The sequence below is a fragment of the Bubalus bubalis genome, chromosome 19 (genome assembly GCF_019923935.1).
Source record: "Bubalus bubalis isolate 160015118507 breed Murrah chromosome 19, NDDB_SH_1, whole genome shotgun sequence".
Taxonomy (NCBI): domain Eukaryota; kingdom Metazoa; phylum Chordata; class Mammalia; order Artiodactyla; family Bovidae; genus Bubalus; species Bubalus bubalis.
Window position 1 is genome coordinate 14,653,503 of NC_059175.1, and position 18,799 is coordinate 14,672,301.

The following is an 18,799-nucleotide window of genomic DNA, read 5'->3' on the forward strand; positions in this document are numbered from 1 at the left end:
GTATGAAAAATGAAATGTAATAAAATTCTGATAATTTTGCTTCATGATCTAATTCTAAATAAATACTAAATTTATGCTCTCAAATTTATTTGAAGCCTTGAGCCTTTCTCTATTAACTATGGTAAAATATACAAATGTGAACATGATAAAACATGAAGTTATCACTTTTGTTTTTTGAGAGGACAGAAACTAGTTGTGGATAGGACACTATTTTATATGTTACTAAAATAGCGTGTATTGAATAAAGCAAACTAAATAAAAGGGATACAGTTTAGAGCTAGATTATAAATGGAAGAAGCCTAAAAGTGAACTCTGTCAAATACCCTAGGGTATCTTTACTTCTATTTCCATTCATTTAAAATGCAATGAAATCTGACTAAGCAATGCAGCATTTGGATTTGATTCCTTTGTAAAGTGGTCAGTGACAAAATAGCAGGGGCAATTATCAGAAAAAAAAAAAAGGTGACTTCATTTTTATATAAGTTCTGGAATCACACTAAATAGAATTTGTATTTACACAGCAATTTACTGTAATAATGTTTTCATTTTCAATATTTATTTAGTAGATGAGCCAGCATTTATCTAACTATACGGCTTATGTAACACAGAAAAATGCAAAATCCTTTGCCTGAGTATGAATGATGCCTGCAAAATTATTCTATGTCTTTCCTGTGTCAGAACAAAGGACTTCATAAAAGCTTACATGCAAAATTTGGCTTTATCTGAAAAATATGAGCTTACATTACTTTCTCGTTTGTGTCTCATGGGTCCAGCCCTAGGCCAACATTGGAAGCAAGTGTATCTCTGGCAAAAGTCCCAGATTTTCTTGCAGAGCTTCTTCCCACAGGTGCTTTCTACCCTCAAGCTGTCCTTCTGCTTCCTGGAGCTTTCCCCCATGCCGACACACACACACACACAGACACACACACCCCCATACCCATCCACCCACCCACACACACACCCACCACCTCATTATTTCATATTAACTCCAGCCTTTCCAAATGTCTGTGTCCCCTCTCCTCCCCTCATGGCCCTGCTAGACTCTGAAGGAATAATGGGCATCAATGGTTCATATAATAGAAAGTGATCCTGGTATATTACCTGCTAATACACTAATTTTGATAGAAAAATTTGAAGATAATGTCTTATCCCAAAGAGAAGCTAGAGCAAAAATGTTCTATGGCAGGTAGGTCTTTTCTGTTCTGCTTCATCATTTGAATTATAGCTATTTGTTTTCACCTATGCATAATGTTGGCCCTGGTGGCTTGTATGCAGATTAAAAAAAAAACTGCAATGAGTATGTGGTATGTAGTATACATTTGATGACTGGGGAAATTAACAGTACAATATTATTCCAAGCCACAGAATATTATTTTCTTCTTCTTTTTTTTTAGAATATTATTTTCAAAAGTACAAAATATGTGCTTTGTGGTTTCATTCCAAAAATATGCAAATTTCATATATAGATGATGTTTTATGTAATTTAAACAAATGATTACTGTATTAGCATATCTTAAGAGCCAATAAGTTTTATTATTTTACAGCTAGATGGTGAGAGACAATGTATCAAGGAGTTCTGAAAAAAAAAGACATCAGAATAGAGATTAAAATGCCTAATTCATATCATTTCCTTGGATGCAATGGTCTCTGTAATGGTCTCCTTAATGGTATCTGTAACCAATGGTGAGTCTCGAAACTATGGAACCATTTTACCCTTCCTAAATGTTATGGGAATGATGCTGAGGCTGAAACTCCAACACTTTGGCCACCTCATGTGAAGAGTTGACTCACTGGAAAAGAATCTGATGTTGGGAGGGATTGGGGGCAGGAGAAGGGGACGATAGAGGATGAGATGGCTGGATGGCATCACTGACTCGATGGACGTGAGTCTGAGTGAACTCCGGGAGTTGGTGCTGGACAGGGAGGCCTGGTGTGCTGCGATTCATGGGGTCACAAAGAGTGGGACACAACTGAGCGACTGCACTGAACTGAACTGAAATGTTATGGGAGGAAACTGAATGGATGCTACCAGAAATATAGTCAGGCTAACAAAAATTAATTGATACTAAAGTTGCATTATAAATTTCCTACTTAAAAATTCTTATATATGCTCATAGATCATCCTTTAATATCTTGATAACTGAAGTATAAAGAAAAAAAATAGTCAAAGATCAGTGGACAATTTATCTTTTATGTTAGTATTTCCCAATGCTTTGACTAGACTACATTAGCTTCAGGTCTTGTACAGTTTCTTTCTCCTACTTTGTTTATTTATTTTTGGATATCCTGGGTCTTCATTGCTTTGGGGGCTTTTCTCTAGTTGCGGTACATAGACTTCACATCATGGTGGCTTTCTTGTTGCAGAGCGTGGGCTCTAGAGTACTTGGGCCTCAGTGGTTGTGGCACGTGGGCTCAGTAGCTGCAGTTCCCGGGCTCTAGAGCACAGGCTCAGTAGTTGTGGCACATGGGCTTAGTTGCTCCACGGCACGTGGGATCTTCCTGGACCAGGGATCAAACCAGTGTCTTCTGCATTGGCAAGTGGATTCTTTACCACTGAGCCACCAGGGAAGCCGTATTTCTCCTACTTTAGAGCTCTAAGCTGTGTTGCTGCTATTGATTACTAAAGTTCATTAAAAGAAAAATTGTCAAACGGGTTATAATAATATGTCTAATATGATCAGTGCACTGAAATTCATTTTTGGGAAACATTAAGAGTATTTAGGTTATTTTTGTAACAAGTGAGCAAGAGTTAGAACTTGAAAATGGAAGAAAAGTCAAGAAGACAGCAATGTAAAGGCTTGAAACTCACTAGGAATAAATTAGAAGGCCCATAGAGAATTTTACATGAAACAAAATTAGACCTACATACTTCCTCTAGGAACTGACAAAACTTACAGGTAACTTTACCACATGTGATTGATGCTTAGTCTAAAACTATTTACTCATGTTATTCAAGTTTAAGTCTATGAGAGTCAATCTGAGGCACATTTAATTGTGAAAGAAATTTTATAAGGTGTGATTATTTTTCTACTGAGCATAAATCAAGAACTAACCTTGTTTTGATTAATTTGAAAGCCTAAGTATTAATAGAAAACCACTCTAAAATGAACTTAAATGATATTCAGTGTTTAGAGCTCAAGTTGAATTTAAAAAACTTTAAAAATAACCACCAATTTATGAAACTTCAATCAGCTTGAGAATCAGGATTTAGTGTCTTAATATGAGGACTTAAGAGAAGTGAACTGGCGTAGTAACAGGCGGACAAGAATATAGACATTGCCTAAGTCACCCGTTGATCGTGGAAACACTCTCTATTACGGATAGTCTTGTTTTATAACTCAAAAGTAATATGATGAACACCTGTTTGAATGGTTAAAATTAAGAAGACTGACAAAACCAAATCTCGTACATTATTAGTAGGAGTTAAAATTTTGAAAAGAGTTCTGTAATTTTCTTAAAAAACTAAACATATACCTTCCTATGACCTGATAATTCCACTTCTAGGTATTTACCCAAGAGAAATGAAAACCTATTCACAAAAAGATATTTTTAAGAGTGTTCAGAGTAGTTTTATTTAAAATAACTAAATACTAGAAATAGCCTGGGTGTCTGTCAAGAGGAAAGTGGATAAAGAAACTAGACTTTCATACATCAACTATACTTCAGTTTAAAAAAAAAAAACTAGAATATTCCTACAGTAGACGAATACTTGATAATTAAGAGGAGTAAATTCCTGATACACAAAACAACACAGATGAATCTCAAACACATAATTTGTTTTTTCACTTTAAAAATTTTATTTTTAATTGAAGGATAACTACTTTACAATATTTTGTTGCTTTTTGCCATATGTCAACATAAACCAGCCATAGGTATACATACGTCCCCTCCATCTTGAATCTCCTTTCCACCTTCTACCATATCCCACCCCTCTAGGTTGCCACAGAGCACGAGTTTGAGATTCCTGTGTCATACAGAAAATTCCCACTGGATATCTATTTTACATATGGTAATATATATGTTTCTGTGCTTCTCTCTCACTTTGTTCCACCCTCTCCTTCTATAACTGTGTGCAGAAGTTTGTTTTCTATGCCTGCATCTTCACTGCTGCCTTGCAAATAGGTTCATCAGTACTATCTGCCTAGATTCCATATATATATTATGCATTAATATATGATATTCACTGTTCTCTTTCCGTCTTACTTCAGTCTATATAATAGGCTCCAGATTCATCTACCACATTAGAACTGACTCAAATGCATTCCTTTGTATGGCTAAGTAATATTCCATAGTATATATGTACCACAGCTTCTTTATCCATTCATTTGTTGATGGATATCTAGGTTGCTTCCATGTCCTAGCTATTGTAAATAGTGTTGCAGTGAACATCGGGGTACATGTGTGCTTTTCAATTATGCCAAACACAATTCTGAGTGAGAAAATCCTTATACAAAAGAGTAAATACTGCATGACTCCATTTATATGAAGTTCTAGAACAGATAAAACTAATCCATAGTGACAGGTATTAGAACCATGGTGGGGAGGGTATTGACTGGGAATGGGCATAAGAGAGGGAACTTTCTAGAGTGAGTGTAATATTTCATATATAGATGAAAGTTTGAGTTACACGGGTATATACATTTGGCAGAGGAACCAGGGATCAAATTGCCAACATAGGCTGGATCACAGAAAAAGCAAGGGAATTCCAAAAACACATCTACTTCAATTCATTGATAATGCTAAAGCCTTTGACTTTGTGGATCACAACAAACTGTGGAATATTCTTAAAGAGATGGGAATACCAGACCACTTTTCCTGCCTCCTGAGAAACCTGTATGCAGGACAAGAAGCAACAGTTAGAACCTGAGATGGAAAAATGGACTGGTACAAAATTGGGAAAGGAGTACATCAAGGCTATATATTGTCACCCTGCTTATTTAACTTCTATGCAGAATACATCATGAGAAATGCTGGGCTAGATGAATCAATCGCAAGCTGGAATCAAGACTGCCAAAAGAAATACCAACAACCTCAAATTTGCAGATGATACCACTTTAATTGCAGCAAGTGAAGAGGAACCAAAGAGCCTCTTGATGAAAGTGAGAGAGTGAAAAAGCTGGCTTAAAACTTAACATTCAAAAAACTAAGATCATGGCATCTGGTCCTATACTTCATGGCAAATAGATGGGGAAAATGTGGAAACAGTGTCAGATTTCATTTTCTTGGGCTCCAATATCAATGTGGACAGTGACTGCAGCCATGAAATTAAAAGATGCTGGCTCCTTGGAAGAATAAATATGTCAAATCTAGACAGTGTTTTAAAAAGCAGAGACATCACTTTGCCGACAAAGATCCCTCTTGCCTGGAAAATCCCATGAACGGAGGAGCCTAGAAGGCTACAGTCCATGGGGTCGCTGAGGGTCTGACACGACTGAGCAACTTCACTTTCAATTTTCACTTTCATGCTTTGGAGAAGGAAATGGCAACCCACTCCAGTGTTCTTGCCTGGAGAATCCCAGGGATGGGGGAGCCTGGTGGGCTGCCGTCTATGGGGTCGCACAGAGTCGGACACGACTGAAGTGACTTAGCAGCAGCAAAGCTATAGTTCTTCCAGTAGTCATGTATGGATGTGAGAGTTGGACCATAAAGAAGGCTGAGTGCTGAAGAACTGATCCTTTCAAACTATGGTGCTGAAGAAGATTTTTGAGAGTCCCTTGTACTGCAAGATCAAACAGTCCATCCTAAAGGAAATCAGTGCTGAATATTCATTGGAAGGACTGATGCTGAAGCTGAAGCTCCAATACTTTGGCCATCTGATGTGAAGAGCTGACTCATTAGAAAAGACCCTGAGGCTGGGATAGATTGAGGGCAAGAGGAGAAGGGGACGACAGAATATGAGATGGTTGGATAGCATCACTAACTCAAAGGACATGAGTTTGAGCAAACTCAGGGAGATAGTGATGGACAGAGGAGCCTGGCTGCTGCAGTTTATGGGGTCGCAAAGAGTTAGGCACGACTTAGCGACTGAACAACAACAACGCATTTGACAAAACTTATTGAATGGTACACTTGAGATTTGGGCATTTATTTGATCATATGCAAATTTTAAACTTTAAAAAAAGAACTATAGGCAATGATATTTCATAAAAGAGAGTATAGATGAGTTTAAATTTGTCCTGAAGCTTTTGTAACATGTACCTGGAAAGTATGACTTAAGTGTAAAGAATGAGAAAATCTTAGTCAGATTTTCAGTATATTAAAAAACACTTATTCCTTAATTTTTTCAGTATATTAAAAAACATTTATTCCTTAATTTTTTCAGTATATTAAAAAACATTTTTTCCTTAATTGTGTATAAAGATGTTTTAAAGCATGTTTGACACGAAAGTTGTTATTAAGATGACTTTAAGTTATAAGCATTCTTTTACATATTGTGAAAGTGAAGTGAAAGTGAAAGTCGCTCAGTCATGTCCAACTCTTTGAGACCCCGTGGACTATACAGTCCATGGAAGTCTCCAGGCCAGAATACTGGAGTGGGCAGTCTTTCCCTTCTCCAGGGTATCTTCTCAACCCAGGGATGGAACCCAGGTGTCCTGCATTGCAGGCAGATTCTTTACCAGCTGAGCCACAAGGGAAGCATGTACTTCCACTCTTTCATCTTTTTCAACCCTTTCAATTGATGCTTAATTAATAAATGAAATTAAAAAAATAGAACCATAGGCAAATATTGAACCCCACTTAATAGTAAGCATGCTGAAGCATTTAGGTGTAAAGTTTTCTGATGTCTGCAACTTCAGAAAAAATATAGATTATGGATGGAGGAATGAATATACAGACAGACGTATGGTAAACAAGTACAACTTAACGGTAGAATCTGGATGGTGGGCATTTACTTGATGTCCAAGGATTTACGGTTCCCCTAATAGTTACCTGGAGTAAACCGAACAAAACAACTGGGAAGCTTTACAACTAGTAAGGTCAAGTTCAGGAGTTAGCACACTGGGGACTGTGGTTATGAAATGACTTGACTCTGCATCTGTCTGCTCTTTTGCCAGACTTTGGTGTTCTGTGCAGCTGCTAATAGCTTCTTAAAAACCAGCAAAATTTGTTATTTTAAAGTCTGTCTCTCATGTAGTGGTTTATATATTTATCAATAGATGAAGGCAGCAAGACATAATAAAAGGAAAATGGATTCTGGAGTCAGAAAACAATTGTAAATATAGACTTCATTATTTAGAGTTGTGATCATAGGAAAATCACTTTAAGTTCTTCAATACTCAGTTTCCTTAGCTGTGAAATGGGCATGTGTGCTTGTTCTTGTTGTTCAGTGGTATCTGACTCTTTGTGTCCATGGAATTCTCCAGGTAAGAATACTGGAGTGGGTTGCCATGCCCTCCTCCAGGGGATCTTCCCAAGCCAGGGATTGAACCCAGATCTCCTGCATTGCAGACGGATTCTTTACCATCTGAGCCAACAGGGAAGCGTAGCTACTTATGATTGAAGTATCTTAAGGTTGGTGCAAGGATCAAATGAGAACATGGTGGGAAAATAAGTAAAAACTGTGAAGGACTGTTGGAAGTTGGCTGCAATCCATCTGAACACATCAAATTTGTCTACTTAGCCTTATGCTTGTGTATAGTCTTTGGTATTAAAACTTCTCTGCCATTCAACAGCATTCTTTCTTTGTTTACAGCTCCCAAACATGGAACTGCAGGAGACTTTGGTTAAATAAACATGCCATTAGGCTGAGAAAGAAAGGTGTGACCCCACTGACAACCCCTCAGCATATCACAGACTTTGGTGATGACAGGTACACACTTGGAGTTTGTCAGGTAGCAGAGATGGAAACCAGAACTGCTGCTGCAGCAAATACATCAGAGTCGTTCTCGGAGTCAACTTTGTTGTTGGCTATTAATTCAAATGGCAAGGAAAGACTCAGGAAGCCAAATAGCATGAGGGAAAGGGATGATAATCTTCGCTTTATTTTTCAGAGCAAATAATTAAGGAGGAAAGGGATTAACTGGCTTACCCTAGGATACTGATCTCAAAATACCTGCAATGGTTTCCCCTCAGATAGATTCCGCTTAACAAGGATATATCCTAATGCTGTGCCAAATTCAGTGATGGTTTCAGAGGCCAGCCTTTGTACACTTACGCCTTCTCTTCGTGAAGGACACTTCTCAAGGTGGCTCCATGAGTTAACATCATCAATGAATAGTCAGAGGGCAGAGAGGGCACAAGGGTGTATATGTTGGTGTGTGTGTGTGTGTGTGTGTGTGTGACCTAGTTTTTAGTTTGGGTTTCAAATTCTTAAACATAATTATAGGGTCTATGCAAGTTCATAAACAGAACAGATGGCATGTACCTACTAAATGACTATAGTCTTTCACACCAAAATAAGCCCTGCAATAGAAAGAGGAGCCCAGTGAATCAGAAGAACAGGAACAAGATATTTTTCAAGTTATCTCTATATGTAATAATTGACTCTCCCTTTTGTCTCCATTTTTCTCATAATCTTCCTTTAGTGATTTTTTTTTTTTCTGAAACTTGTGCTTTAGGTGACAACCTCCTGTATTTTCTTCATAGACAGTCATAGCAAGTTTGGTTCTCCCCCACCCCAGAAGCCTTTGAAGAAGTAATTGTAATTCCCTCGCTTCTCAGCATGTTAATTTCATGGGACCATATGGCTCTGGGACTTTCTCACCACTGAACACAAATCTGGATCAAATTTTGCCCTGGAGCTATACAGGTTCAGTCAGAAAGGAAACTTGACTTTTAAAAGCAAGGTGAAAACCTGCAGTGCAACAGTATTATCTTTTGGTAGCTGCCTTGAGTACTGTATGCAAAGCAACGGGTCTCAGAGGGGCAGCACTTTTTATGATTTAGCACTATATTCTGGTCTTCATCTCCCTGTTGTTTTTGGTTTACCCTCTGGCAGGACCTTTGACATTTCCCCATGACCCAGTTGAGAGATTGATAAATAGTGAGTAGCACTACCAAGCAGCTTGTTCATTTTTTCCATTTAAAGAATAAAACTTATATTTAAACACACACAAAAAATTGAGAGCCATTATTTTTCTGACATTGTGATACTTGAAATAAGACTAAAAATACTACTATTGAATTGTAAATCATCTTTTATTTATCTTAAATGGTACTGTTTAAGGCATTACTGAGAAGAGCTGGGAATAGGTGGTGACCTTTGTGGTGATGCTGAAAGGCCTTTCTGGGCATGTCCCAGGGCATCTGAGGTTGAAGGAGTTAATGGGCTGAACATCATAACTTTTTTTTCTTGATACTTGAAACTCATGCTTATTGATCGGAGAAAACTGACATTTACAAGGCACTGTTCCTTCCATTTTCAGAATAAAATATCTTATTCTGTCTTGGCCTCTTCTCCCACCCTTCTATCCTTTTTGGCTTGCGAGTCTTTTGATCTTTCCATTTTCCCTGATTCTTTCAGTGTTTTTCCTCTTTAAGATCTCTAGTTGGGAGACATGTGGGGTCTGCAAACAGCTCTTTAGGCCTTGGCTTACCAGGTCTTGTGGTTCTTACAGTTACCAGATAGAAGCCTGTGGCTGGTGGAGTCTGAGTTTTAGATTCTTGAATCTTTGCTGAGATGATAATCAGCACCATGGGTTACTGGGATAGGCTAGTAGTAGTCAGTGGGATAGGCTACAACCAGCCCTATCCCACTGACTATGGCAAGGATCAGTTTATTTTATACACACACACACACACACACACACACACATGCCCTGGGGGATAAAATGGCAACCCACTCCAGCCCATGGACAGAGGAGCCTGGTGCATTAAGAGTTGGACACAACTTAGTGACTGAACAATAAAGGCACACACATATATACCTAGAATTTTTTGTTGTTCCGTCACTAAGTCATGTCCGACTCTATGACCCCAGGGACTGCAGCATGCCAGGCCTCCCTGTCCCTAACTATCTCCTAGAGTTTGCCCAAGTTCATGTCCATTGAATCAGTGATGTTATTCAACCATCTCATCCTCTGCTGCCCCTTTCTCCTTTTGCCTTCAATCTTTCCCAGAACCAGGATCTTTTCCAAAGAGTTGGCTGTTTACACCAGGTTGCCAAAGTATTGGAGCTTTAGCATCAGTCCTTCCAATGAATACTCAGTGTTGATTTCCTTTAGGATTGACTTATTTGATCTCCTTGCTGTCCAAGGGACTCTCAAGGGTCTTCTCCAGTGCCACAATTCAAAGCATCAATTCTTTAGCTCTCATAGTTACATTTATATTTAAATTAAGGAAACATATATATGCTTTTACACTTTAATTAGAAAATATTATTTTTGCATCAAAATCAAGGTTTTCAACCTTTAATGCTTATTATTTTCACATGATAGCAATGATCTTCAAAGGTCAGTTATCATTCAGTGATCATGTGTTAAACTGGAAAGAATTCAGCTCATTAATTTTCATTATATTCAAAGTCTGGGTCAGTAATTGCTGCAAGTGGTTAATTCCTGCCTTTATCCACTGGAATTTTAGAGTTCAACATACTAAACTGTTGGTTTATCTAAATGGCATTTTGCCCTTCATTCCTAGTTATGTCATTAACCTTGGTGAAGCTATATTTCTTTTTAGCTAAAGTTATAGGCTTCATGAATATTACCAAAACAATGCTATGACTTTAAAACAACCTAAGATAACTGGGATGACCAAGTTCAACTCATTCAGTTAATCCAAAAGAGAGTTTTTGATTTAAAAAAAGAGAAATCTCCCCATCTTATTTAACTGGACAGCACAAAATGTTAATACTTTAATATCTGATGATGACAATTCAGTATAGTTACATACACTAATGTGTCTAGTTACAGAGTTAATAAGTCCATTGTGGTTTGGCCTCCTCTTATGTGTGAGAGACTATTTATATAGAGCGATGGCCTGAGGGGTGACAAAAGAGCACGGGAGTCCAAACTACAGTCTACACAGGCCTGAAATCCTTTTTTTTTTTCTTCTTCTTTTTTTTAGTCTCACGAAATGATTAAACCAGGAAGACTCTTTGGGGAAGGTTTAGGAAAAGGGTAGAAAGATGGCGTCTGTTTATCATACAAATAACACTGGCAAATACATAAGAGTTTCTTGTTTGTGCCAGAGCTTCGGTGCTGCCAGTTTAGCTCTCTGGCTCATTTTTCAGCTTGCATGAGGATTTTGAGAAGAGTTAGAACTTTTTTAGCATTTTGCAGTCTACTTGTCCAACTTCAGACTCCTACCCAATGCTAGAGGTTCTTTAAATACTATACCTAATGGGATTCTGTCGTGTTATTCTGTCTTTCCATTGGCACGCAATGATAACTTGTATTTTTTGCAGAACTCTCAAAAGATGACACTTCACGCCAATATGGAAATGTGCATTTCTAAGACAGATGTAACAGCTATTTTCTACAAAAAGGCAAAAGCTTTATGCAAACAGAAGAGACCAGTATCTGTACACATGGAAAAATCTCACATTCCATTATGAGTACCCCCCTCCCCCCGGACTATAAATTCCTTGAGGCTAGAAAGTTTATCTTATTTATCTTTATATCTTCCAGCACTTAACAGATCATCGGGAACATAGTAAGTTCTCAATTAAGCAGTACCCCAAGGCAGTTTTAAAAAGTAGCACCTAGATGATAAGAAGCTGAAGGCTGGAATTTCAGCACTGGTTCTGCCATCACCAGCTTCATTTCACAATTAGAGATCATTTTCTTAAGAATTTCTTGTCTTGCAGCCTTCTTTTTTCCTTTAAGCTGTTTTTAATACATTTTAACACACATTTTATGTAGGTAAGTAAAAAAGGAAAAGATGACTTATAGTAAGACCAGAGGTATCCATTATTAATGTTTTGGTATATTTCCTTCCAGATTAATATCCCTAAGAGCCAGAAGTCCTATCCATTATTTCTCTTTGTCAAGCACCTAATGGGCTTCCCTGGTGGCTCAGTGGTAAAGAATCTGCCTGCGATGCAGGAGATGTGGGTTTGATCCCTGGGTCAGGAAGATTCACTGGGGAAGATAATGGCAACCCACCACAGTATTCTTGCCTGAGAAACCCCATGGACAGAGGAGCCTGGCGGGCTATGGTTCATGGTGTTGCAAAACAAACAAGCAAGCACATAGCAGAGTGCCTGGCTCATTCACAGCTCTCAATCCATGTTTGCTGATATGAAGCAAACTGGATGCTGGAGGCTGACCATGTGAGTCCATGTGCTACCTGGAGTGTTCTCATAGGGGCAAGGCTAATAATTTCAGAGTGGTCAAGTCAGTGAAGGAGAATGTGGGTAGTAAAACTACTGTAATAAAGTGGACTCTGTAGTCAGAGGAGGAGTAGAGCTCACTTTACTACAGTAGTTCATGTTTTTTTAAAGAAGGAAAAATATTAACATAAAGGCCACATTCCAGCCTCCATATAAAGCATAAGTGGTCCTGCATCAAACAGTTCTGGGTTTAGATCCTGATTTCATTACTTGTAACTATGTGATCTTGGACAACTTTCTGAACCTCTCAGTGCTTTAAAAACTGAATTAGGATGGTAATACCTAATTGTGGCTCAAACAGTAAAGAATCTGCCTGCAATGCAGGAGACCTGGGTTCAATCCCTGGGTCGGGAAGATCCCCTGGAGGAGGAAATGGCAGCTCACTCCAGTGTTCTTGCCTGGAGAAATCACCTGGACAGAAGAGACTGACAGGCTACAGTCCATGGTGTTGCAAAGAGTCGGACACAACGGAGCAACTAACACACCTAATCTACAGCATTATTGAAAAGATTTAAGTGAAATAATATATGGGAGTTATATGGTCATAACAAGTACAGATAAATAAGGGAAGTATTCCAGGGAAGCAGTTCTGCACATACTGCCTAGACATCTTTACAATTTTGTTACAGGTTTTTTTCCTATTAATAATTCAAATAATATTTATCCATTTCTTTCTATTAACAAAAGGTGGAGCTGGGGGATAAAAAGGAAAGCATTACTTTTTAAAAAAGAGTTCATAGAAACCCCCATTATTATCCTATGGTGTTTTTATTTGATGATAACATATTGTGAAGTCTCCTCTAAGACACATTAATTTCTCTGAACAGTGACAGAAAACCTGCAGTCTTTTATTTCTTCCTTGATGTGGTATCATTTTATTGCCATCAAGTTTTCAACTTAATGGCTCCGTGGTGGAGATCTAGATGTAATTTTTTTTTTCTTTCTTAATGATGAAGTATAATGTGCCATTAGGTGAAACAGAAGAAAAGGACTCTGCACCCCTGCCAATAGTTAGCTCAAGAACAGAAATAGCTCTTCCAGGCAGACAGACAGATGGGCAGGAGGAGAGAGTGATTAACAAATCTTTAGGTCAGTCTCTCCAATAGAGGCATTACTTTAAATTTTCAAAATAGTATGAATTATGTAAGATCATTAACCTTTAGCTAGGAAGAAACACTGGGTTGTAGGCTTCACTGTCACAGGGTAGGAATTCACTTTATTATTTCTTGGCATTTGATTACAAAGTGCAATAAAATGGAACATTTACTGGGGGGTTGCTGGTTGCCCGATATCATGCCAAGCACTTAGATCTCATTTAATTGTCCCAATAGTCTATGAGGTACTTACTGTGTCCTTATCCTTAATTTACCAATAGAAGGAAATGAGGCTTAAGAGAGGTTAAGGAACTTCCTCAAGGTCACATAATTAGTAAACAGAGTGATAAGACTCAAATCTGTATTTATGCTTTTAACTGCTTCATATTACCAGCACTGAGTGCTCAGGAACCAAACTGTATTTATATCTTTGTCACTGGTCTCACGCATTGTTATCGCAATCATATTTTATGTAAAATATTATGCTAGGAGTGAAATAATTTTTTTCTACATTTTCTTTGTTCAGCCCCTAAATTGTTGTAACTTGTTGGCTCTACTCCTAGTTCTTCAGTTTTTCCATTTATAATAAATGCACCGTGATATTTTCTGCTTTGCTCACAGAAATGCATAACATAATAGGAGCATAAGTGTACAAGACAGGAGGCATGCCAGGCTAGCGCAAGCTGGTATATGTGGGGGCGCGGGGGGAACCGCCAGGGAGTTCTGTGTGTCCCCTAACCCCCAGGGGTCACTCCACCTAAGCAGAGCAAAGAGAGTGGGGAAAGGGCATGTTAAATATTGCATATAGAATCCTCTTTCTGGATTCCTGTGCTCTTTCCTGACACACAAAAATGGATGGACTGGCAGGGGTGGGGTGAGGTGATAGGAGATGCCCTTGATGCTGTTCAGGGGCCGTCACTATTCTCTTATTTTGCTCATAGAGAAGGAAAAAGGCTCCAGCATGCAACGCAGAGCCCTCTTTTTACCACATTACTGGAAATGTGAGAGCTCTCTGCACAGGAGGAGAAATGAACACTATAAATTATTTGCAAAGCATTTCAGAAGTGAGCAGTGAGATAAATATATTAATGCAAATATATGACATTGTTGATGGCTAGTGGCTCAGTTGACTTAGACCATAAGAATTTTAAAAAGTTATACTTAAACAAGCAGTCTTCACACTTTGCATACCATGCATCCCTAGCTATAAAAAAATTAAGCATGCACTCTTACTGTACATACATTTGTTGATAAATGATACATTAATGTATTAATGTACTGGGTATATTAAAATATAAAGAAATCAAGATTAGAAAAAGAGATCATAAAATATAAAGTTATAATATTTTCCTTCAGATCATCTAGCATACACTTTGAAGCCCAGAGGGTAAGCCCAGAGGTTCTCAAACTTTAATGTGCATTTGAATCAATTGAAAGGCTTATTAAACCACAGAAAGCTGGGCTTCATCCCTAGAGGTTGGGTTGGGGCCTGATCACTTGATTTCTAATAAGTTCCCAGCTGATCCAGGAAACACACTTTGAGAAGCAACGGGTTAACCTAAGACAGCCTTACTCTTTAGGGAAAGTATCCAGTGTCCAAAGAAAGAAGCAGTAATGATGTTGGCCAATGGTAAGGCTGATATTTAAAGCAGATGACCCTATAGGGTACCCCCAAATCATAACACTCAGCCATGGAGCTGATTACATTAAGCCAAAGAGAAGCTTCAATAAACATGTAAGTACATTCCAAGCCCACAGAAAGAAAAATGTTTTCAGATAATATTCCAGATACACATTAAGGAATCCAAACCCACATCTTAGCTCAAAATTAAGCAGATGGAAGGCCATGGGAGGTCCCAGGACTGCAGTGATACAGCACCCCACATGGCAAGCACCCCTGAGAAGCCAAACATGGCTTGGCAGATTCTTCTGAGAGGCCTCCTGGAGGGTGTGCATTCAAGTTGCAAATCCTGTTTGGTTGGCTCTCCAGGTTTTACTGGGCAAGGTTTTATCCTAATTTTAAAAACATCCTGTTTTAAAAGTTTGGCTTCATTTTGGCCTTCTTTCCTTTCTTATCTTTGAACTCATGTCGCAACACTCTTAATATGAACTGACATTTTATTGCAAATCAAAGGAAATGCAGCGACTTTACAAATTAGTGTATGAGTTAGTGAAGCACTCAAATGCTGAGACGACTGGAAAGTGAAACAATTCTGATCAAAGGCAAGGAGGATAACCTCTGCCTCTTGCTCATGTGGAAGCTAGTGGGAAAGGTAGGGAACACACAAAAGTATGTTCCAGCTCACATTACTAATATCCCAGAGATTCATAACAGAAACCCAACATGCCTATGGCTGATGAAAACTGCTTGAGAGACAGGAAGCTGCAGCATGGACTGGGGCCTGCAGTTTCAGTACAAAGTAAAAATACAGCTTCTATCTGTCCTCACAAAAGGTAAAAATCCTGGTTGTGCTCTCTGGACCTACTGCAAAGAGCACTTGCATGAGGGTGGGGAACATTCCTCAGTGGAGTGTAACAGGGAAACCGGAAATCCAGCCAGGAAATGGAAGAATAGAAGCCTGGCTGACATGAAGACACAGGGAAAGGACCAGTGGGGACAACTCTGTTTGGAAACTTAACTACCTTTCACTGGTGGAAGGCTATGCATGTTGGCTGTTAAAGCGGCAGTGAAACATGGAATACAGCCCATTCTTTCCCAGGGGTTTGGGTGGACAGGAATTAACTTCTACTTCATTTTTACATGACCGTTTCTCTCTGTCTTGTTTTTGCTTTTTATAGACACTGCTGGTCCTCTTTGTAAAGAATGTTATTCCCTTCCCGAGTTGATATCTTTGACTAGTGTGTGCTTAAGTTACATTTCTAAACATGAATATGTGAAGTCTCTGAGTGATATACACACATTCATCTCCCTTTACTGTGAAGTATGAAAGGCAATTTCTGCTGCAATTTAAACATGCTGTCTAATTAAGGATACAAATCTTGAAATGTTTATGTTTTTTCACCATTCTATCCTTGCTTCTTACACACACACACAGGGACACACAGAGATTTCAGGTCAGGCATGCAGTGTTCTACCAGAAAGGAACAATGTCAAAAATAATAGCAAGAACAAAGAAAAAGAATCACTCAGTCTACATGGAGCCAAGATGAAGATTTAGTCAGAAGTTGTCAGGCAATTTCCCCAAGCATCAAGCAATATTACATTTGTTTGTTCTTTGAAAATGAGAAAACAGTATTATGACAATGTTAAAATCATTTTTAGATGAAAAACAAATTATTCTCAAATCCCACATCTTACTGTATCTAACTTAACTTTTGTGACAAATTCCCCAAACTTTGACTATCTAGATTTTTGCTTTTACTCATTTAAAATAATCATAGGCCAATTTTGTGTTCCTTTCTTTTTTTAAAACATCATTTTATCATAAACATTTTCTCATGTTAAATAATTTCAACACAGTAATGAGGGAAAAATTTGAGTAGGAAACTCACAGAAGAGGAAATACAAAAGTACAATAAATCCTTTAAAAGTCCTCAACCTCATTAGTAATCAGGAAAATGCTAATTTAAATCAGTGAGCTCTATTAATTTATACCCATTAGATAGAAAAATAAAAGTCTGAAAATACCAAGTGTTTAAGAGGAATTGGAGCAGTGTGCAAGTAGCAATGGGAGACTCATTGGAGAACAATTCGGCATCAAGTACAAGGAAAGTGTTACATATTCAACCAACCATCAATTCTCCTATGACTGTCTTCTAGAGTGGCATTGTTCTTCAGAACTTCCTGCAATGATGGAAATAGCCTTCTGGGCTGAAAGGTGTGGTAGCCAGTCAGTTCATGTGGCTGCTGAGCCCCTGAAGTAGACTAGTGTGGCTGAGGAACTGAACTTTTAATTTTTAAAAAATGTTATTGATGCATAATTGATTTACAATGTTGTATTAATTTCTGCTTTACAGCAAAGTGATTCAATTATACCACATATACATTCTTTCTCATACTCTTTTCCACTAAGGTTTATCACAGAATATTGAGTACAGTTCCCTGTGCTATACATTAGGGCCTTGTTGTTTATCCATCCTGAATACAATAGTTGACATCTTCTAATCCCAAACTCCCAACCCTTCCTGAATTTTTAATTTTAATTATGTAAATCTAAATTTCTATGCTTCCAGCATTATTATAAGCATACCAATTTCACCACTGAACTACCAAAACTGGATGTAATCATTTTTTGACATTTTGCTAATTTACAGTGTGCAAAACTCTATATATCATTTTACCATGTGCTTTTTCAACTATTATATTAGCAGAGTTGAATATTTTCCTTTGATTTTGCTCATTGCAATTATGTGTTTATGCCCTTTGCCCATTTTTGGCTGAAGTCTTCGCTATAAATCCCATGCAATATGTTTCATTTCTTCTGGCCACAGTTCCTACTAAATTTATATATTCTTTTTTTTTCCCCTAATTTGTATCTCCTAGAATTTCAGTACGATTTTTCCATTGTATTTTTAAATAAGCATTAAAATATTTCTGCATTTTTACTTACAGTTTCTTGTTTGAGGTTTAACACAACTTTAGTTAAAATTAACAGATTCGACTGTATAAAACTAGTATTAAAACAAAGAAGGATGCAAACAGTGATTGCACCGAGCCAAAAGACAAATATGTTTGTATAACATACGAAGCTCATTCAATTCACGAGGAAGCAATCCACTGAGAGGTGTTGCAAGATTTTTTTGCTTATTTGCTGAGTGTCTATGATTTGCTATACATTTTATTTCATTAGCATCTGGCCTCAATTTTTGTTGTGGAGAAACCCGCTTTCAGCTTAATTGTAGTTCCTCTGTAGGTAAGGTCTTCTCTTGCTGGTTGTTCATAAGGTCTTCCTTTTCCCATGGGATCCTATGGTACCACTCCAATCTATTTCCTCTTCCTAATACTTCTACTAGAAATATATTGGGCCATCTCATTCTAGCCTTAATATCTTAACACTCTTTTGTATTTTCTGTACTTTTCTCTGTTGCGTTCTTGTCATTTTCCTTAGATCCTCTCTGCTTATCTCTTTTTAGCTGTATATCATCTATGCATTAGGTTTTCATTTTAAGGATCATATTTTTCATTTCTGGAATGATTTCTTTTACAAATATACTCGGTCTTTCTACATACCCTCTTTTGTCCCATGTTTTTAATTTCTTTTTGTACCTTTAATGATTTAAGACATGCTTACTCTAAGTCATTATCAGATAATGCTATTAACTAAAGTTCTTGGAGGGTTAAAACCCTACTATTTATTTTGCATGTTACGCTACCTTTGTGAGGTTCTTTGTGTCTTACAATTTAAACCTGTGATCTCATTTTCCACAGGACTTTGTAGATTCCTGAAAAATATTGCTTTTGGACTACAATAGT

The 18,799-nt window shown here is 37.8% G+C and overlaps 1 protein-coding gene and 1 long non-coding RNA gene across 2 annotated transcripts in view; one reads left to right on the forward strand and one right to left on the reverse strand.

Annotated features, from left to right (window-relative positions):
- Positions 1-18,799, reverse strand: part of LOC102398570 (regulator of G protein signaling 7 binding protein) — a 105,216-nt gene that overhangs the window by 36,000 nt on the left and 50,417 nt on the right. The gene's annotated exons all lie outside the window — the stretch shown is intronic.
- Positions 1-18,799, forward strand: part of LOC123330523 — an 80,781-nt gene that overhangs the window by 23,366 nt on the left and 38,616 nt on the right. The gene's annotated exons all lie outside the window — the stretch shown is intronic.